The following is a 15,984-nucleotide window of genomic DNA, read 5'->3' on the forward strand; positions in this document are numbered from 1 at the left end:
AGGGAAACATCACCCATTAACCTTGGGTGACAGGGCAGTTGTAGGGAAGTTAATTAGATGCCTGTATCACCCTCATGACAGCTATTATACCTGATCACAGTATAGTAAGAGAGCCACACTCATTCTCATTCCTCCTGATGATGATCTGTAAGTATTTACAGATCAACAATTTAAACAATTTATATCAACAATTTCACTGCCTGCTTTACACAGCAGCCTGACCAAGCTCCTCCTTTCAAACTCTGTCCTAATTGAATGATTCAGCCATATCCAACCAAATGCCCGAATAATACGTGGGATGGATTTTTGCCTTTTTTTCTTCACAATTACAAACTCCTACCTAGATTTATAGACTGTATTTTAAAAATAAACTTGTTGAATAAAACTGTACAACATTATATAATTAAAAGTAATTGGGTTTTTATATTTTATTTGTAAATAAAAGATAGTATGTCTTCATTTTTTAAAAAAAACTTGATATTTTAAAATTATATACTGTTATCTGAGGCCTAACATTGTAAGAAATAGGAATAGTTTCCTTTAAACAACAAGTAGAAAATGGAAAATATCACTGTACAATATATTTTCTCTTTAAGAGTTTTTGAGCTATGTTAAAATTTGTCACTGTTATTTGCATTAAAATAAGGAAAAATATCTTTTGTGAAATCAGTTCAATTTTAGCCACTGCTGTATTTGCAAAATAAATATATGCTAGTTTCTTTCCTCTAAAACAGAGTGCATTAAGTGGCAATTACTATCCTACATACCCTTTAAGTTTAATGAGTAAGAAATCTGATGGAATGTATAATAACTAAGCATGGTAGATGCTTTTCATTTGTGCCAACAGTGCAGAGAGATAGAGATAGATAGATGAGAGAGAGAAAGAAAAAGGTTGGGGGCGGGTAGTGAACATTTGGCTAATATAAATCTCTCTTTATATATATTTTCTACCAACAATTTAAGTGTATGAGGCATGACTTGAAAGTAATGAGACTTGTTTTTTTGTAAGACTACTAAATAAATCTATAGACAGTTCTAAAAGATGTTAAAAGATGTTTTATATAAAAATTCTGATAGGCTTTTTTAAAGCAAGCACTTAGACAAAACAGCAATGCATGTGATATAAAGTACCCTAGGCATACAGTGAGATATTCAAAGTTGAACTGATTCCCTCCTAACTGAACATATGATCTTTTATGATATTTTTGCTTTTGTGGATTTCTATTCCCTTAGTATTGAATGAAATAATCTCTAAAATCCATTTCATTTGTAAAAATCACGAAACTATTTATTTTTTAGAATTATATCTCATATTTATGAAAGATGTTTAATTCAGGTACAATTTCTTCAGCCTTCAAAAAAATAATCCATCTACTCCATAGTTATGCCCCCGAATGTTTTAAGTGATAACAATGACAGTTAAGTGGTTTACTATTTTAAAACATCCACTTCCTATTTGCCTAAATAGAAAGACTCAAAACTGTGCATTGTGGTTGACAGGTAACAAGGTCAGATTTACCAATACATCACCACAGTTCATATCTATGTAATTTGTTGACTGTATAAGGAGAAAAATTTTTCAATTTAAATACTTTTTAAATACAATTTAAATACTGTGACTAATCTGAAGCATATCTGAACTTTTATCAAAAGATTTCCAAATTAGAGCCCAAGGATCTGGAGGTATGGCTTTCTATATTTTCATTCTATAGATGGAGCCAGTGCAGTGAGGGAGGGAGAGAGGTGATCTCAAATTTGAAAAACAACAAAAACAAAAAACTATCCTCTGAGAAGGGTGGTTACCTAAAAAGCAGATACATTTTTTGTAAAGTGTTTCTAAATACTACATTTAAATTTAGCCTATGACGGATTCCCAAATGAATTACTACATTAATAAATAAACACATGAAGTCAGAAAATATTTTACCTGATTGATGTACATTAATATTTAAATAATTGTTTTATCTTCCCTTGTATTTCAAATTTACCTGTGGATAACAGATTATTCATTCAGTTATTCATTCATTTAAAATATTTTTGTTAACTCCCAATTTCTACTTGGAATATACAAAACCATACAGGACACCATTTCTACCTTTATAACAAAAACAACAAAGCCAGATATCCTGCAAATTCATAATTTTCTTGGTCCTCTCAGAAAGCTGTGGTCACAAAACAACCAAATAACTTTAAATCTAAGGAAAGACAGGGAAGAAGAGATAAGATACATATACTTATGTGAAGATGGATGTAGCCAGACACTGTTAAGAATTAAGCAATATTTAAGTGACTACTATAGTATAGTTTTTTATATTTAAGAATTTTTTAGTTTTGATAAATGTTCAATGGTTACGTAAGATGTTAACATGGAAGGAAACTGGGTGAATGGCACATATATAGGAACTCCACTAGATTGCAGTTTTTCTGTAAGTATCTAATTAAAAAAAACTGTTATAAATTATTGACAGATTGGTAAAAGATGACTGTGGCTAGAAAGAATATAGAACCCTTGAGGGCACAGATATAAGGGAAATACACACTGCAATCTCTTCTCCATGGGCATCACTGGACACTGAAAACATACTACTGACATTGTGAGAAAGCATCCCTCAGTCTATGACATAAAAGCACCCTTCTAAGTACGCATCTGAGTGAGAGGAATAGCAGCAGCAAATCCTACCCAGACATATTTCTCTTATTGCACCTATGGGACAGAAACTTTAAACTGTGAGAGGGAAGGGCAACACTAACTGTCACCCTTAGAGCACTGGTGAAAATGAACTACAGCTGGTAGAAGGGAACAAGAAAAAAAAAAAGTGTAACCCTGGGAAAGGCAAGAGGATGGGCTAAGAACTATATCTGGGGAAAGGTAAGAGTGTTGAGAGGGCCACACCTCCAAGACTTAGGGACACAGTTCTTGCCAGGATAAAGGATTCATTAGAATGACAGGAAACACTCCATCATCAGGTTAATCAGAGTCAAGTGATAAGTAACAGTGGAATAATGATGAAAGTGTATTAAGAGCCTGAATGAAAACTCTCCCTGAGACACAGCCCAAAGGAAGATCTAAAGCTGTGGAACAGACATTGATAAAACCGCGAAGCAACCAAAAGCCACCCTAAACCAATGTATCTCTTGAGGAATTTAAAGTCTGACACAACTTGTTAATAAGACTAACAATAGCAGCAAGAAACTCCACACTCTGCGCTACTCTTGACTAGAATGACACACATATACACACTCTAAAAACCTAGTAAAAACAAAGACATGCCCATTTCTTGACATAAGAACTATTCACTTAGCCTCTATTGTCTTACATAAGATGTCCAGGTTTTAACAACAACAATAAAAATACAAAAGGTATATTAAAGAATCAATTAAAAACAACTTACTGCTAAGAGACAAAGTGGTCAACAGAATCAGAATTAGATATGAAACAGATGTTGGAACTATTTGAAAGAATATTTAAAATAACTATGATGAATATGTTAGGGGTTTTCATAGATAAGAGAGTCAGATGGCAAATTTCAGCAGAAAAATGCAAATTATATGAAATAAGTAAAATGTTAAAAATGAAAATCACAGTAGATGTGATACACAATACCTTTGATGGGCTCATCAGTAGATTGGACACAGCTGAGGAAAGAACCAGTGAACTTGAACATATGCCCATAGAAATTATCCAAACAGAGACACAAAGAGAAAAAAAGGGTGAAAATAAACATACAGAGCAGCCAAAAATTGAAGGACAACATCAAGTGATCTACCATGTGAGTACTGAAATCCATAAAGGAAAAAAGAGAACAGGGAGCTAAAAAATATTTGGAGAAATATTGGATTTGCTGCTGCTATTCCTCTTACTCAGACTTGCACTACAAGGGATGCTTTTTCAGCAACTCACCAGTCTTTGTTCTGAGTGTCCTGTGATGCCCATGAGGAGTCTGTAATAAGTGTGTACTCCCTTTATGCCTATGCCCCCAGGGATAGCCATATTCAGCTTTTACCAATCTGTAAAAATTAATGTCACACAACAAACCACAGAGTGCAGAAGCTCAGAGAAAGCCAAGTAGAATAATTAATAACACACAAGCATGTACACATGAACACACACAAAAAAACTAGACTTACATTCAAACAGGTGAAAATATGTCATTTAGAAAGGACATGTGATATATGGAAAAAAAAGATGAGAATTACAGAATATTGTCGGAAACCACACAACACTGTATTGAAATGACACTTATAAAATGTTGAATTAAAAAAAAAATTCAACCCAAGTTCCATACCTAGTGAAAATGCATTTCAAAAATGAGGAAGAAATAATTTCCCTGGAAACAAAAGAGTGAATGTATTCCTACATACCTACATTACAAGAAATGTTAAAGGACATTCTTTAAGCAGAAGGAATATGATACTAGGAATAAATCTGAATCTACACAAAGAATAAAGGCCACTGGAAGTTGAAAAAAATGAAAGCAAAAGTTATTTTTGTCTTAATTCTAACTGCTTTAATTACATCTGTTTTGTGTCACTTATTTAAAGCAAAAATAATACCAAAGCACTGTGTTTTTAAAATATATGTAAAGTGAAAATCATTACAAAAATAGTAGAGAAGAAAGGAGGAAAGAATTTGGAATGTATAATTGTAAGGACCTTGCAATACACATGAAGTGGTATATTATTTAAAGTGGACTCTAATTAATTGAAAAAATATATTTTAAACTCTAGGATAACCTTTTTTTTTTTTTTAACAGAGGGAATAAGTCAATAATGGAGATAAAATGGAATGACAAAAATAAAATGAAATCACTAAAGTGCTCAATTAATCCAAATGAAGGTGAAAAAGAGGAAAATATATGGAACAAATGGAAAACAGCTAGCGAGATGGTCAATTTAATCAAACCACATCAATAATCACATTAAAGGTAAGTTCTCCAAATATGGGAATTAAAAAAGATTGCCATATTGGTTACAAAAATTCAAGGCCAATCTAAATCCTGTCTATCCTGTCAATCTAAATCCTGGAAATTGATAGACAATATATAGGTACACAGACAGATTTAAAGAGAGGAACAAAACTATACACAATTCAAACACTGATCAAAACCAGAAATAGAACTGCCTTATGACCCAGCAATCCCACTGCTGGGCATACACACCGAGGAAACCAGAATTGAAAGAGACATGTGTACCCCCAATGTTGATCACAGCACTATTTATAATAGCCAGGACATGGAAGAAACTAGATGTCCATAAGTAGATGAATGGATAAGAAAGCTGTGGTACATATACACAATGGAGTATTACTCAGCCATTAAAAAGAACATATTTGAATCAGTTCTAATGAGGTAGATGAAACTGGAGCCAACTATACAGAGTGAAGTAAGCCAGAAAGAAAAACACCAATACAGTATACTAATGCATATATATGGAATTTAGAAAGATGGTTATGATAACCCTGTATGAGAGACAGCAAAAGAGACACAGATGTATAGAAGAGTCTTTTGGATTCTGTGGGAGAGGGAGAGGGTGGGATGATTTGGGAGAATGACATTGAAACATGTATAATATCATATAAGAAACAAATCGCCAGTCCAGGTTGGATACAGGATACTGGATGCTTGGGGCTGGTGCACTGGGAGGACCCCAAGGGATGGTACGGGGAGGGAGGTGGGAGGAGGGTTCAGGATGGGGAACACGTGTACATCCGTGGTGGATTCATGTTGATGTATGGCAAAACCAATACAATATTGTAAAGTAATTAGCCTCCAATTAAAATAAATAAATTAAAAAAATAAAGCTAGAACATCCTTATTAATGTCAGACAAAGTACACTTCAGAACAAATAATGTTATCATGGAAAAAAGGGCATTGTATAATAGTAAAGAGGCCCATTTTCTGAGAAGACACAACAATTCTGTGTGTGCACTTCACAAGTTTTAAAATACATGAAGCAAAAAGTGAAAAAAACTGAAAGGAGAAAAAGAAAAATCTACAATTAAAGTTGGAGCCATCAACACTCTTCTCTTAGTAATCGATAGACCAAGTGGAAAATCAGTCAGGATAAAGATCTGAAAAACATTTTCAACCAACATGACCTAGACATTTATAGAACACTCATTCCAACAATAGCAGAAAATATTTTTTTTCAACTGCACATGTAACATTGAACAAAATAGAGCATAAATTTTTAAAAGAACAGAAGTCATAGAGAGCATGCTCTCTGACAAATGAATGAAATAGAAATCAATCAATAGAAGGAAGATACCTGAAAATGCCCAAATATCTTGAAAATAAACAACACACTTCTAAATATAACCCATGTGTCAAAAAGGAAGTCTCCAAGGATGTTAGCAAATTACTTTGAACTAAATAAAAACAAAAGCATAACATATCCAAACTTGTGGAATGCAATTAAAACAGTACTAAGAAGGAAATTTATAACATTAAATGGTTATACTAAAAGGAGTACTAGTCCTCAAATCAGTAAACTAACCTCCCAACTTCAGAAATTAGAAACCAGAAAAAAAAAAAGAATATTTTTAACCCAAAGGAGGCAAAAGAAAGGAAATAAGATGAGAACTGAAATCAGTTAAACTACAGACAAAAACAGACAAAGCAATGAAGCCTAAAGCTAGATCCTTGAAAAACAAAAACAACCTTTTTAAATTGCCTTACTTACCGAGAAAGAGAGAGAGTATGTGTGCAAGACAGGATACAAATTACCAATATTGGGGCTTAATTAGGGAAGAACTTTACTACAAAACATATAAATATTTAAAGGGTAATAAGAATATACTAAATACTGTTCTATCTCCGTAAATTTGACAACATAAATGGAATGGAAAGATTCTTTAAAAGACATAATGCCAAGTTTACATAAGTGGACATAGATACTCTTTTAAACTTATATTTTTTAAATAAATCGAATTTGTAGTCTAAAACCTTCCCACAAATAAAACTAGAGACCCAGTTGAATTCTACCAAATAATTAAGAAATAACGCCAACTGTACATGATTTTTCCAGGAACTAGAAGAGGAGAGACTATTTCCCAACTCATTTTATGAGACCAGCATTACCTTGATAGCAAACTACTCAAAGATATTACAAGAAAAGAAAAACCACCAACTAATATCCCTAATGAACATAGATGGGAAAATCCTCAACTTAATATTAGAAAAGTAAATCTAGTAACATACAAACAAAGATAACCTTGACAAATGTGAAGCTGTTTCAGTACTTAAAATCAATCAAGATAAATCACAATGTTAACAGACTAAAGAAGAGAAACCATAAGACCATCTCAGTAGAGGCAGAGGGAAAGAAAACATCCTTTCCTGATTTAAAACAAAACAAAAATAAATCCTGAAAACTAGGAATAGAAGGGTGCTTAACCCAAAGGCATCAACAAAATACTTACAGTTAACATCATATTAAATGCTGAAAATGTAAATTCTTTCCCCATAACACTGAGAATAATATGAGGATGTTCACTACACCCCTGCTATTCAACAACATCTATTAAGCACTTGCGATGCAATAAGAAAAGGAAATGAAGGCACACAAGTTGAAAAGGAAAATAATTGTCTCTGTTTGCAGATGGTACAAATGTTTACACAGAAAATCTTCAAAAAGTCTACCCTAAAGATACTAAAAGAAACGAGTTTAACACGGCCAAAGGAACAAGATCAATAGGAATAAAATGCATTTCTATACATTAGCGATCAACTTAGAATTCAAAATTAATCAAGCATCATCATTAACAAAAATACCGAAAATGAAATGATTCTGTATGAATCTCACAAGATACATGCATTATCTATATGCTTAAAACTATAAGAATTTTAGCAACTGGAACTCTCATATCTGCTGGTGGGAATGCAAAATGGAATAGCTACTTTGGAAGATAGTTTGGCAGCTTTTAATAAAGGTAATCATATATTTGTCATGTGACTCAACTCTCCCACTTTTCAGCAATTACTTAGGGGGAAATGAACATTTTTACACAAAGTTTTTATGTAGTTGCATATAGCTAGCTGTTTTATTCATATTTGCCAAAAACTGGAACAACTCAAATGTCTTTCAAACTCTGAATAGATGTCCGCATCGTCAGACATCCATAAAATGGAATACAACTCAGCAATAAATAGGAATGAACTATTGATGTGGCAACATCAGTGACTTCCATGTGCATTTCACTCAGTGAAAGAAGTCAGTCAAAAGGTGGCATATTATATGATTTCATTTGTATGTCATTTTTAAAAAGGTAAGCATATACTAACAGAGCACATCAGTTACAGCCATGGTCTGGCTTTGAAAGAGCAGTTAGTTACAAAGGGTTGCACAAGGAAATTTGTGAGAGAGATGGACTCTTCAGCTTTGATTGAATACTGTAAAACCTAAAGACAAAAGGAGTTGTAAACACATTTTTTCATTAGTCATTCTCTGTACTCCCTGGCCCCACAGAAGTATCAGCAACTGATTATGGATTTTCTTACAACTACACTGTGGATGAACAAAGAAATATATTGTGCATAGTGAGAGTCTCAGAAAGAAGTTACAATAAGCAAGATGAAAGGCTAGAATAAATCCTTTGGTGCTGAATTAGAGTCAACAATATCAATAAGTATAGGTAGAGAGATGAGAATAGGCAGATAAGATAGATGATAAACTGAAATAAAGATAATGAACTTCGGTTACTGTGCATACACATATATCTTTGTTGTTTTAGAACCTACATTCTAGCTTGAATGAGTCAAACATACAACTATGTATTATGTCAGTAATAAATTCAGTGGAGAAAAGTGAAGCAAATAGATACAGGAAATACACAGGTGTGTGTGCACTGATTTTATATATATGCATACATACATATGAATATATACACATTTGTATATATTTATGTATATGTATAATATATATGCATATTTATGCTGTCTGAGAAGTTGTCTTGGATAATGGGACAGTTGAGCACACAAATAAATAAAATTGGACTTCCTGGGTAGCTCAGCTGGTATAGAATCTGTCTGCAATGCAGGAGACCCTGGTTTGATCCCTAGGTCGGAAAGATCTCCTGGAGAAGGGATAGGCTACCCACTCCTGTATTCTTGGGCTTCCTGGGTGGCTCAGATGGGAAAGAATCTGCCTTCAGTGCAGGAGATCTGGGTTCGATCCTTTGGTTGGGAAGATCCTCTGGAGGAGGGCATGGCAACCCACCCCAGCATTCTTGCCTGGAGAATCCCCATGGACAGAGGAGCCTGGTGGGCTACAGTCCATGGGGTTACAGAGTAGAACATGACTGAGTGGCTAAGCACAGCACAACACAGCACATGAATAAAATTAGAGGAAACTTCATGTAGCTATTTGAGGGAAGAATATTCCTAGGATTGGGAAGAGTGAATGCAAAGTTTGCGAGGCAAAAACTTTAATACATGTTATTGCTAATAATCTAATATATATAAGAGATCTGTGGATATTTACCATCAGAGTCTTGTTATTTTTTTTCCCTTTTGAACAAAACCTTTTTCAAATATTAACATTATGACAGTTCCAAACATTAATGCTAATTGGTGAAAAAAATCTAAAGCTTCATTTAAAAAGGGTAATATTTCACATTCCAATGTGTTTTATTCACTTTCAAAATTCCTTACCACATAGTTGCCTTAGATAATTATCTCTCCGATCCCTTTTTACCTTTTAATTCCCAATAGAAATCCTGCAACATTTTTGAAAAAGGGTTCTTAAGCACTTTTCCAGAGCATGTCTGTACTTAAAAGGAGTCCACCTATAAAATTGTTATTGTTCCTATAACTTACTAAAGGCTTTCCTACTAGTTACCTTTCATACACATATCATCTATCTTTTTTCCATTGTGACTTTTATATAGGTAACAGATAATTCTCTTTCTATTTTGTAAATATGTATTTTTGCCTAGACTTACAAAATGCTAATATCAGTAATCTGGGAGTTGTGATCAAGTGTATAACTATCTTATCATCTGAGCAAACTATCAAAGAATAACCAATTCACATCCAAAAATTTGATTGAGTTTGTAAGTACAGACATGTTTAAATAGGTTGGCATTTCATAACCATCACATGAAAACAAACATGTCAGGGAGAAACTTCCAGTGTAGATCTAGCCCCATGACCACAATTTTCTACCAGTACATTATTTTTCTCTGGATGTTAGGGATAGTTATTTTTTATTTTATAGAATGAGCATGTTTTTCTAGTGAAGGAGATAGTGAAGTATAGGGAAGCCTGATGTGCTGCAGTCCATGGGGTCACAAAGAGTTGGACATGACTGAACAACAGCAAAGCATGTTTTTCTACTATATTTATGCATATTTCTCAGTAGCTTGAAAAAGCATCAGTGAAATAAAATTTTTATCAGTTTCAGTGAAAATGGATAACTTCTGGTTGCATCCATCTTTTAAAATGTTTGGTTTGTCTTTTAGATTATGAGTGGCCCTTGATCTTGAAAAAAGTTATATAACACTGAATTCAACATGAAAATGTTGCAGTCCACTTCTGCTCTTTTATTTAATGTCCTATATACTCTAGATGCACGCAAAGGGTCAAATCATGTAATGTATCTGATAAAACATGGATAACCATGCTACGTGATATAATGCTGAGATGTTATGGTGACATTAAAACTGTAACAATAACTATCCCCTCATCGTTCTCTCCAACCAAGGATCCGGATTAGCACTTCTTGATATAAATTATATTCCCAGTTTTTAGATCATTCTACTTTATTTTTATTACTTTTGACATCAAACAACTTTATAGAATATTGTACCAATGGCTTCTCAGAGGACAATAGAAATTTGAAAATGAAATAAAACTTTGCATTTCACACAAAACCTTCTGTTGACATCATAAATCTGAGAGGAACAGAAAAAATTCATTATAATGTTTGTCATCACATAGAAGTATTTTACTTATGATCTTACTATATAAAACATTTTCCATATTTCCCTACATTTTCATATTTCATATAAAACTATCTAGTGTATAGATTTAACCATTGAGATTATAAATCCATTTTCTAAATGCTTCATTGTTGACATGAATTTTACATTATTCAATTTCTTAAAACCCAAAAAACCTCAGGTAGTAGCTTCACTGCATGAATTAAGTGTTCTCTGGAATAAAAGACATTCTTTTTGTTTATAACACTTTTTTCCATTATCAAGAAGGCAATGTGAAAAATGCATTCGAGGGGAAAGAAATAGCATATCTTGGCACTGTGACTTAAGTAGATTTCCTACTCATTGAACAGATAAATGAAGCCAGTACAATGTGTTACAAAGAGTGTTGTTTCAACTGCTACTGTATTACTTTGTGATATCCTCCACAGGAAATAGTCTATCACCGGTACTCACTGTCAAATCCAGTTTCCAGCTGTGACGTTGTACCCCTTCCATTCATTTAAATGGCTGTCTTTTGCTTTAGGATATTAAAAATGTCATGGAAATAGTTCTCAGGTTTCCATTTCCATGCACAGCCAGTGTTTAAAAATAAATAGACAAACCAGGGAATATTATAGGATTAACATTAGGTAAACTTAAATGCAAGTCCTAATTTCAGTTTCATAGTACACAAAATATTGCATACATTGATGGTGGAGCCTTTCTGCTTTCTGTGATTTATTTCTTGATCCTAAAATATCACTTAATCACAGATTAATTCTCTATATTCTTAATATATGCCTGGCTTTAGATAGCAGCTTAAGCAATTCCTAAAGTTGCTATTCCAAATAATATTCATTTAGCTAAATCAGTTGTCCTTCATCTATTCCTCACTCTCAGCCTTCTCCATAGAGAAAAGTGAGGCTACCATGATTGAGTCCTTTGGTTGTTATATCATAGATCTTATACATGCTTATAAGAGCATCCATTCCTTTCTCATTCCTTCTTTTGGAGTTTTCATTTATTCTCTCTAAGGATGATATTATGACATTTCCAGCAGGTTCCCTCACCCTCAATCTCTTCCAGGCCATACCTCTATTACTAATGTCCACTTTCATCTGTATATTCAAATTATTTTCGGCTACTCCCTGGTTTCCAAGCCTTTCCCCTTCTCCTGAGGGTCTATATTCTCCAGAATCATCCCATTTGTCAGAATCAGGGACATTATTTCAGGGAATGAAACTTAGACCAGCAACTAAAGCATAGCACCACCTAGTGTCTAAACTAGTGGCTGAGAAATAATGGAGGTGGGGTTCTGTAGAGGCACCAGTTGAGTTATTTCACCAGAATGAAGCAGGTACTGGGGAACTGAAGACAAAAGCAAAGCCAGTCCAGGCTATATAAGCAATAAAGCAACACTAAGAATATGTTTAAGTTAAGAGTATTAGTGACATGACAGAGGGAAAATCAAATGTTTAAGGAGCCAGAACTGGATAAAGAGCCAGTCAGCCATAGGACAAAACCAAGATTGAATAGTACAAAAATTGTAGTATGAAAACTAGTTTAAACCAGAAAAAAAGGGACTTGAAGTTGTTAATCAGTAAAAAAAGCTGTTTGGCAAATATAATTATATGAAACGAGATTCTCTTTTTGTGACTGCTCAGGGATAGGAATTTGCCTTGATGCTGCTGCTGCTGCTAAGTCACTTCAGTCGTGTCTGACTCTCTGTGACCCCATAGGCGGCAGCCCACCAGGCTCCCCTGTCCCTGGGATTCTCCAGGCAAGAACACTTGAGTGGGTTGCTATTTCCTACTCCAACGCATGAAAGTGAAAAGTGAAAGTGAAGTCGCTCAGTTGTGTCCGACTTCCAGCGACCCGATGGACTGCAGCCCACTGGGCTCCTCCACCCATGGGATTTTCCAGGCAAGAGTACTGGAGTGGGGTGCTATTGCCTTCTCCGGGAATTTGCCTTAAAGTGCACTTAAAGTCTTCTCACTCAGTGGATCTGTGATTGAAAAAAGCTGAGAGCTTTTTCTAACCTTCCTTCCTCAAAAAATTTGCCATTTCTTCTGTGCCATTGATGTTGCAGAGGAACTCAAATTAATTCACTGGAGGGTAGAATCACTGGTACACTGAGAGGAGACAGTTAAATAGAAAGAGGCTGACCCTACAAAAGTCTACCACACAGGTCTACTGTACATATAAAATGATCAGTCCTGGGTGGAATTATCATATACTATTGTGGTAGATTGTATTATTCGTTCAAATTGTTTCCCACCTCTCTATGCAAGGTCCACCACTATCTCCCTGGGGTTTGGCCTGATGGGAAGAGTATCATTCTTACTATACTGTTCTCTGGCTTATTCATGTGACTTGCTTAGGCTAACAGAATGTGAGTAGAAGGAATATATGGCCCATCCAAGAAGTGATGAGACATTGAGTGGTTCTACCATTGCTCTTTTTGCTCTGCAGCAAGACATACATGCCTCAGGAAGAGGCATGTTCCTTCAACCTGAGACTCTGAATGACAGGATCCTAGAGCAAGCCAAAATTTACCTATAAAGGAGATGTAAGGTGAGTGAGAAATTGAAATTTTTCTTTTGTGAGGCAGTGAAAATTTTAGGGTGCTTCTCATAGTTTAATATTGTTAGCTCTCTTACTCAACTACTCAGCTCTTCCACACTACCCATTACATTCCCTAGAATCATAGACTATCAAATCTAAAAAGGCCCCCCACAGGTAATTCAACTCCAAACTGAGGCATGAATTCTATTTACTGACTTCTTAGAAAGTGATGGTGTGTGTAGCATTCACCTGGGTACCTCTGGTGACAGTGATTGCAATAATTTTTGCAGTCATAATATCACTATTGAATAGCTCTGATTCTTCACATATATTTTTCTATACGGAATATGAATCTAATCACACCTCAGTCTAGAACTGTATAGATTGTTATTTCGTGTTGAGAAGTTGGAATTGTATCCTTTGCAGTACTTTGACTCTATAGTCTCACTCTGCTGAGATCTCTAAGACACAGGATCTACCAGCCAAAATACAGTATTAATTATCTGTATTAGTCTGGATAAGTAATAGTGGCTGCTATGAAAACAATCTGTTAATGACTGAGGCTTAATATACATAAAATCTTATTTCTGGCTCATGCTACAGGTGAAAACAGGTCAAATCATGCTCCTGCATAGATGTCCTCCAAGTTGTGACTCAGGAATCCCAGTTCTTCTCATCTTGTGATGCTGCCTTCTGCAAGATGTGGATCCCATAATGCATGTCAAAGGGGGAGAGAGAGAGCATGAATGATGATGGAGAGGAGGTAGGCCCAGCATATATATATATATATGTTCACATTTCATTGGCCAGAACCCGTTCAGACACACTGAAACCAGTTGAAAGGGAAACTGAAAAATTTTGGTCTTCCTATTTATCTTCAGGAGGTGAAAATAGGATTGATGAGCATCTAGCTACTTTATAGATTTCCTAACATTTGGCTTTAATGCAGTAGTGGATAGTGAGCTATGGTATACCACTAGTCACCTTGACCTAATTGATATTTAATAAGAACACATACATTGTAACATATTCAACAATTAGACTCAGTGGTAAAGAATCCACCTGCCAGTGTAGGAGTCACAGAAGATGTGAGTTCAATCCCTAGGTTGGGAAGATCCCTTGGAGAAGGAAATGGTAACTCGCTCCAGTATTCTTGCCTGGAGAGTCCCATGGACTAGGGGGCTTCAGTCCATGGGGTCACAAAGAGTTGGATATGACTGAGTGACTAACATGCACACAAATGTACTTATGTCCAGTTAATATTTCTATATCTAATAAATGGCAAAACTTATGAGACTCTATTGTGTAATTATTTAAACACTAACATGCTATGTCTGCAACCTTCTTCTAATCCAACAGGTTAGTAATTAAGAATAAGTAGCCCAATTCATTGATGGAAAATAACGTCAGAGAAAGAGTCCATATTTTCCTCCTTCATATCCTCACATACAAAAGCATTAGCAGTGATACCTGTCCCCATCTTGTCAATGGTTTTGCCAGCATGGGAAGACTTATACAATTGTCTTGTAAATAGGAGATATTTTCAACTCAAATATTAATTTATTCATACAGATACTTAATAGTACTTTCTATGTATCTGAGGTTCTAATAGTATCTGGAGAGACAAAAATGGCCAAGATATAGTCTCTGCTCTCTAGGGACTCATTGCATTGAAACCAAGGAAAGAGACTGAAACAAATAACTAAGATTAAATATATTCAGTCAGCAAAAGTGATGCTGTAGGATACTCGAAAACCCATCTCAACCTAAACATAGTAGCAAAGGTCTGAGAAGCAACTTCAAATTATTCAAAACTCTGAAAACTAATTTACAGAATTCAGGTGAATGCTTTCAGTTCCATTCAGTCACCCAGTCATGTCCGATTCATTTTGACACCATGGACTGAAGCATGCCAGGCTTCTCTGTCCATCAGCATATCCCAGAGCTTACTCAAACTCATGTCCATTGAGTTGGTGATGCCATCCAACCATCTCATCCTCTGTCATCCCCTTCTCCTCTCACCTTCAACTTTTCCCAGCATCAGGGTCTTTTCCAAAGAGTAGGTTCTTTGCATCAGGTGGCCAAAGTATTGGAGCTTCAGCTTCAGCATCAGTTTTTCCAATGAATATTCAGGGTTGATTTCCTTTAGGAATCACTGGTTGGATATCCTTTCAGTCCAAGGGACTCTCAAGAGTCTTCTCCAAGACCACAGTACAAAAGCATTAATTCTTCAGCACTCAGCTTTCTTTAAAGTCCAACTCTCACATCCATACATGACTACTGGAAAAAACATAGCTTTGACTAGATGGACCTTTGATGGCAGAGTAATGTCTCTCCTTTTTAATATGCTGTCTAGGTGGGTCATAGCTTTTCTTCCAAGGGGCAAGGGTCTTTTAATTTCGTGGCTGCAGTACCATCTACAGTGATTTTCAGTTCAGTTCACTTCAGTCACTCAGTTGTGTCCGACTCTTTGCAACCCCATGAATCACAGCACACCAGG

Source organism: Budorcas taxicolor, chromosome X, assembly GCF_023091745.1.
Source record: "Budorcas taxicolor isolate Tak-1 chromosome X, Takin1.1, whole genome shotgun sequence".
In the NCBI taxonomy this organism is placed as follows: domain Eukaryota; kingdom Metazoa; phylum Chordata; class Mammalia; order Artiodactyla; family Bovidae; genus Budorcas; species Budorcas taxicolor.